The sequence below is a fragment of the Bubalus bubalis genome, chromosome 7 (assembly GCF_019923935.1).
Source record: "Bubalus bubalis isolate 160015118507 breed Murrah chromosome 7, NDDB_SH_1, whole genome shotgun sequence".
NCBI classification, from domain to species: domain Eukaryota; kingdom Metazoa; phylum Chordata; class Mammalia; order Artiodactyla; family Bovidae; genus Bubalus; species Bubalus bubalis.
In genome coordinates, this window is record NC_059163.1 from 89,644,186 (window position 1) to 89,651,904 (window position 7,719).

The 7,719-nt window shown below is 36.2% G+C and overlaps 1 non-coding gene across 1 annotated transcript; it reads right to left on the reverse strand.

The window, feature by feature from the left end:
* Positions 1 to 6,278: 6,278 nt before the first annotated feature.
* On the reverse strand, positions 6,279 to 6,350 carry TRNAF-GAA. Its single transcript has one exon. It is a non-coding gene; the product is annotated as a tRNA-Phe (tRNA).
* Positions 6,351 to 7,719: the final 1,369 nt, after the last annotated feature.

Below are 7,719 nucleotides of genomic sequence, written 5' to 3' on the forward strand. Positions count from 1 at the left end.
CTGTATGTAAGACAAATGCTAACAAGTATGAAAGGAGAAATTAACAATAACACAATAATAGTGGGAGACTTTAATACCCCACTCACACCTATGGATAGATCAACTAAACAGAAAATTAACAAGGAAACACAAACTTTAAACGATACAATAGACCAGTTAGACCTAATTGATATCTATAGGACATTTCATCCCAAAACAATGAATTTCACCTTCTTCTCAAGCGCACATGGAACCTTCTCCAGGATAGATCACATCCTGGGCCATAAAGCTAGCCTTGGTAAATTCAAAAAAATAGAAATCATTCCAAGCATCTTTTCTGACCACAATGCAGTAAGATTAGATCTCAATTACAGGAGAAAAACTATTAAAAAATCCAACATATGGAGGCTGAACAACACGCTGCTGAATAACCAACAAATCACAGAAGAAATCAAAAAAGAAATCAAAATTTGCATAGAAACGAATGAAAATGAAAACACAACAACCCAAAACCTGTGGGACACGGTAAAAGCAGTCCTAAGGGGAAAGTTCATAGCAATACAGGCACACCTCAAGAAACAAGAAAAAAGTCAAATAAATAACCTAACTCTACACCTAAAGCAACTAGAAAAGGAAGAAATGAAGAACCCCAGGGTTAGTAGAAGGAAAGAAATCTTAAAAATTAGAGCAGAAATAAATGCAAAAGAAACAAAAGAGACCATAGCAAAAATCAACAAAGCCAAAAGCTGGTTCTTTGAAAGGATAAATAAAATTGACAAACCATTAGCCAGACTCATCAAGAAACAAAGGGAGAAAAATCAAATCAATAAAATTAGAAATGAAAATGGAGAGATCACAACAGACAACACAGAAATACAAAGGATCATAAGAGACTACTATCAACAATTATATGCCAATAAAATGGACAACGAGGAAGAAATGGACAAATTCTTAGAAAAGTACAACTTTCCAAAACTCGATCCGGAAGAAATAGAAAATCTTAACAGACCCATCACAAGCACGGAAATTGAAACTGTAATAAAAAATCTTCCAGCAAACAAAAGCCCAGGTCCAGACGGCTTCACAGCTGAATTCTACCAAAAATTTAGAGAAGAGCTAACACCTATCCTGCTCAAACTCTTCCAGAAAATTGCAGAGGATGGTAAACTTCCAAACTCATTCTATGAGGCCACCATCACCCTAATACCAAAACCTGACAAAGATCCCACAAAAAAAGAAAACTACAGGCCAATATCACTGATGAACATAGATGCAAAAATCCTTAACAAAATTCTAGCAAACAGAATCCAACAACACATTAAAAAGATCATACACCATGACCAAGTGGGCTTTATCCCAGGGATTCAAGGATTCTTCAATATCCGCAAATCAATCAATGTAATACACCACATTAACAAATTGAAAAATAAAAACCATATGATTATCTCAATAGATGCAGAGAAAGCCTTTGACAAAATTCAACATCCATTTATGATAAAAACTCTCCATAAAGCAGGAATAGAAGGAACATACCTCAACATAATCAAAGCTATATATGACAAACCCACAGCAAACATTATCCTCAATGGTGAAAAATTGAAAGCATTTCCTCTAAAGTCAGGAACAAGACAAGGGTGCCCACTTTCACCATTACTATTCAACATAGTTTTGGAAGTTTTGGCCACAGCAATCAGAGCAGAAAAAGAAATAAAAGGAATCCAAATTGGAAAAGAAGAAGTAAAGCTCTCACTGTTTGCAGATGACATGATCCTCTACATAGAAAACCCTAAAGACTCCACCAGAAAATTACTAGAACTAATCAATGACTATAGTAAAGTTGCAGGATATAAAATCAACACACAGAAATCCCTTGCATTCCTATACACTAATAATGAGAAAACAGAAAGAGAAATTAAGGAAACAATTCCATTCACCATTGCAACGGAAAGAATAAAATACTTAGGAATATATCTACCTAAAGAAACTAAAGACCTATATATAGAAAACTATAAAACACTGGTGAAAGAAATCAAAGAGGACACTAACAGATGGAGAAATATACCATGTTCATGGATTGGAAGAATCAATGTAGTGAAAATGAGTATACTACCCAAAGCAATCTATAGATTCAATGCAATCCCTATCAAGCTACCAACAGCATTCTTCACAGAGCTAGAACAAATAATTTCACAATTTGTATGGAAAAACAAAAAACCTCGAATAGCCAAAGCGATCTTGAGAAAGAAGAATGGAACTGGAGGAATCAACCTACTTGACTTCAGGCTCTACTACAAAGCCACAGTTATCAAGACAGTATGGTACTGGCACAAAGACAGAAATATAGATCAATGGAACAAAATAGAAAGCCCAGAGATAAATCCACGCACATATGGACACCTTATCTTCGACAAAGGAGGCAAGAATATACAATGGATTAAAGACAATCTCTTTAACAAGTGGTGCTGGGAACTCTGGTCAACCACTTGTAAAAGAATGAAACTAGAACACTTTCTAACACCATACACAAAAATAAACTCAAAATGGATTAAAGATCTAAACGTAAGACCAGAAACTATAAAACTCCTAGAGGAGAACATAGGCAAAACACTCTCTGACATACATCACAGCAGGATCCTCTATGACCCAACTCCCAGAATATTGGAAATAAAAGCAAAAATAAACAAATGGGACCTAATTAACCTTAAAAGCTTCTGCACATCAAAGGAAACTATTAGCAAGGTGAAAAGACAGCCTTCAGAATGGGAGAAGATAATAGCAAATGAAGCAACTGACAAACAACTAATCTCGAGAATATACAAGCAACTCCTACAGCTCAATTCCAGAAAAATAAATGACCCAATCAAAAAATGGGCCAAAGAACTAAATAGACATTTCTCCAAAGAAGACATACAGATGGCTAACAAACACATGAAAAGATGCTCAACATCACTCATTATCAGAGAAATGCAAATCAAAACCACTATGAGGTACCATTTCACGCCAGTCAGAATGGCTGCAATCCAAAAGTCTACAAGTAATAAATGCTGGAGAGGGTGTGGAGAAAAGGGAACCCTCTTACACTGTTGGTGGGAATGCAAACTAGTACAGCCACTATGGAGAACAGTGTGGAGATTCCTTAAAAAACTGGAAATAGACATGCCTTATGATCCAGCAATCCCACTGCTGGGCATACACACTGAGAAAACCAGAAGGGAAAGAGACACGAGTACCCCAATGTTCATCGCAGCACTGTTTATAATAGCCAGGACATGGAAGCAACCTAGATGTCCATCAGCAGATGAATGGATAAGAAAGCTGTGGTACATATACACAATGGAGTATTATTCAGCCATTAAAAAGAATACATTTGAATCAGTTCTAATGAGGTGGATGAAACTGGAGCCTATTATACAGAGTGAAGTAAGCCAGAAAGAAAAACACCAATACAGTATACTAACGCATATATATGGAATTTAGAAAGATGGTAACAATAACCCTGTGTACGAGACAGCAAAAGAGACACTGATGTATAGAACAGTCTTATGGACTCTGTGGGAGAGGGAGAGGGTGGGAAGATTTGGGAGAATGGCATTGAAACATGTAAAATATCATGTATGAAATGAGTTGCCAGTCCAGGTTCGATGCACGATACTGGATGCTTGGGGCTGGTGCACTGGGACGACCCAGAGGGATGGAATGGGGAGGGAGGAGGGAGGAGGGTTCAGGATGGGGAACACATGTAAACCTGTGGCGGATTCATTTTGATATTTGGCAAATCTAATACAGTTATGTAAAGTTTAAAAATAAAATAAAATTAAAAAAAAAAATAATAAAAAATAAAAAAAAAAAAAAAAAAAAAAAAAAAAAAGAATGAATCTCCTTTGTAAAGGGAGTCAGGACTTCAAAGATAAGGACAATACTGAGAGGTTTCAGAGTATTTGTGATTTCTAGTTTATACCGTAGTCGGCCGAATAACGCCACCCACCCCCCGCCACACACTAAATATGTCATATTCTAATCCCTGGAAGCTCTGAATATCACCTTATAAAGCAAAAGGGGACTTGTAGATGTGATTTAATTAAGGACTTTCATTTAGATGGGAAGAGTATACTGGATTATCTGGATGGGTATGATATAATCAAAGATAGCTTATGAAAGGGAGGCAAGAAGAGTGCCCATCAGAGAAGGAGATGTGATGACAGAAACAATAGACTGGGTGACCCGCTCAGGAGACAAATGATTTGAGCAGTGTCTAGAAGTTGCAAGAGTCAATGAAACAAATTATCTTCTGGAGATTCCAGACCTGCTGACACCTTGATTTTAGCACTTAAGACTCATTTCAGATTCATCCTTACAGATATTTAAGAGAATAAATTTGTGATTTTTTAAGTCCCAAGTTTGTGGTAATCTGTTATAGCAATAATAAAAGATTAGCACACATGCTAAACTGAAGAAAATTATTCCTGAGTTGGAAGATATTTGTATTACTTCAAATAGTTGAAATCTTAAAAATTTATTTTTTTTAATTTTTACAAAATTTAAATAGAAATACTTTATAAAAATTGTGTGTACTCAGTCCTGTCTGGCTCTCTGAAACCCCATGGACTGTAGCCTGCCAGACTCCTCTCTCCGTGGGATTTTCTCAGCAAGAATACTGGAGTGGGGTGCCATTTCCTTCTCCAGGGGATCTTCCTGACCCCAGGACTGAACCCACCTCTCCCGCATTAGCAGGCAGATTCTTCACCACTGCACCAAAAGCCCTTATAAAAAGTAGAGTTTGTATAAAAATTGAATTAAAATTTGTATATTTGTATAAAAATAGTAATCACTTCACTCTTTGAGCTTTTGCTTATATTTTTACATCATAGTTATATAATGGAGGTAGAAATAAAAGAAGCCAAGTTTAATCTCTAACTCAGTTTTAACCATGATCTTGTATAATTTGTTTAACCTTTGAGTTTCTTGTTTTCATCTTTCTATTTCCATGTTGATATTAACAAGTCAAACACTAGAAAACTCAAGATAAAGGGGACTGTTGTCACATTGCCAGGAGACTATGACTAAAAGAGTCATATATAAAATCAACAAGACCACAAAATGTTTCACCTACCTGACCACAAACATCAAATCGCCTTCCAACTCCCACACTCCTGCTATTCTCCATCTCCTCCAAGAAGGAAGACATGTCCACAGCAATATATATTCCTAGCTTAACTACTTAAAATGATTCCCATAAAATCTGCCCAGAAGTAGCAAGAAGGAGAGATTGTCTGTTTAAAATTCCATCTGCCCAAATGGTTATGTTTTCTTTTAAGCAACTGAGTCAATTTGTAAAATCTATATGTATTTAAATTTACCTAGGGACTTCTCTGGTGGTCCAGTGGTTAAGACTTTGCCTTCCAATGCAGGAGGTATGGGTTTGATCTCCAGTCAGGGAGGTAAGATCCCACATGCCTCTTGACCAAGAAACCAGAACATAAACAACAGAAGCAATAGTATAACAAATTCAATAAAGACTTTTAAAATGGTCCACATTAAAAAAAAAACTTTAAAAATAAATAAATCAATGTTTATTTTATCAAACAGTAAGCTGATCTAAAGACATATTTTTTGAATAAATGTTTTATTAAAACAATTATTTTAGAACTAAACAAATTGATTCACATGAATTTAATCAACATATTACTGCATTTATTGTCTACTGTTATTATAAAAAATTGCAAACTTAGTGGCAGCACAATTTATTACCTTATAGGTCAATAGGTCAGAAGTCCAACAGGGATCTCTCAGGGTCAAAATCAAGGTACTGGCAGGGCTGTGATCCTTCTGGAGGTTTACAAAAGAATATGTTTCCTTGGCCTTTCCAACTTCCAGGGGTCTCCTACATTCATTAACTCATAGCATCTCTCCTCCATCTTCAAAGACAGCAGTACTACATCCCTCTGATCCATCTTCCATTGCCACATCTCTATCCATAGCTGGGAAATGGTTCTCCACTTTTAAGAACATGTGTAATTACATTGGGTCTACCAGATATCCAGGAAATCTCTTTATCTCAAAGTCTTTACCTTTAATCACATCTGCAAAGTTGTTTTTGCTATATATGGTGACATAATAAGTTCCAGGAATTGGGGCATGGACATATGTAGAGGTCTTTAGTGAAGTGAAAAAAGTGAAGTCGCTCAGTCATGTCCGGCTCTTTGCGACCCCATGGACTGTAGCCTATCAGGCTCCTCCATCCATGGGGTTTTCCAGGCAAGAGTGCTCGAGTGGGTTGCCATTTCCTTCTCCAGGGAATCTTCCCGACCCAGGAATCGAACCCGGGTCTCCTGCATTTCAGGCAGATGCTTTACCGTCTGAGCCACCAGGGAATACTGAAACACATACACATACACACACAAATTAGACTTGAACTCCATGGGAAACTGAGGTACCTAGAGATAGAATGGGCAAAACCCAACACATTTAACTAAATAAAAGGGCAGATGTACCAGTTATTTTGTGTTACTTGATTGAATAAAACCAAGTTTCCTACCATAACTGGATGCACTTTAGTTTGTTATTTAGACAGTTATCTTCCTTTCTCAATACTTTACATCAAAGGTGGAACAAAAAACTTGGAGCAAGGAATGCTGTCAAATCTAATAGACAATCATTATGGATTGTAAATTTCCCTGTCTCAGGGATAATAGAAACAGGGCAGAAACAAGGTGAAAGGTCTCAGACATGTTACTATAAACAGACTCAAATGCCCAGAGCTTCATTCATTCCTTCGATTAATAAAGAACTGTTGTGTTGCTGAGAAGCTCCTGAGAAGTACTGTGCTAAGGTACCAGGAATAGAAAAGATGAGAAAGGCCGATAACGTCCTTGCCCGCATGTTTCTCACAGTCTAACAAAAGAGGCAGATGTTAAAGAAATAATTTCCACAGGATGAGGTCAAGGGCTGGACTCAATTATATGTGAAATCTCTAAGTAGATATCTAAAGCCATAAAAGTAAAGCATTTTCCTGATTGATCTCTCTGTTAAAAATGCCTACCTACTCTAATTTCAAGCACATTAGGGTGATTTGAAAAATGTTAACTGATGGTGGTGAAATTTGACTTCTTGGAGATTGATACTAGATTCATGTTAGAAGCGTAACTAAAACTCAGTAACTTTAGCCAAAAAGCATCAAATAATGTTAAATGTATGCCAACATGAAATTACTTTTATAGTATAGTATTTGTTATCATCACAGAGTATTTTAGCCAAGACTAATACTGGGCCTCAAGGTATGGAAAGAGTTCTCAGTTCTGTGGTGTGCCATAGTTTGGGTCTTGTCCGTCATGTGGCACACCACCAATTAGAATGACAGGCCATACTATAGCCAGCATAGCTAATCACGTCTTTACATTAAATCATAACCCTCTACTTTGCATTGGCAAGAGAAAATGAAGGAGCAAAAGAAAATATCGGGAAAGTTCATCTTGTACACAGAGACATTTTTACAATTCAAGCTACATTTTTAAAGGTTTAACACACAAGTCCTTTAATTTTACTCAAATACATGCTGGTAATAATTTTATTTATATCTCTGTTTCTGTCTTTTTCTGTCTCTAAACATATATATGTATTCATGTATATACACATTATTTATAAAAATTTAAATATAATTAAAATCATAATACACAATAGTTTGCAATTTTTTGTCATAGTCTCTTACTAATGGTGTGAATTATATTTTGGAAACATCACAAA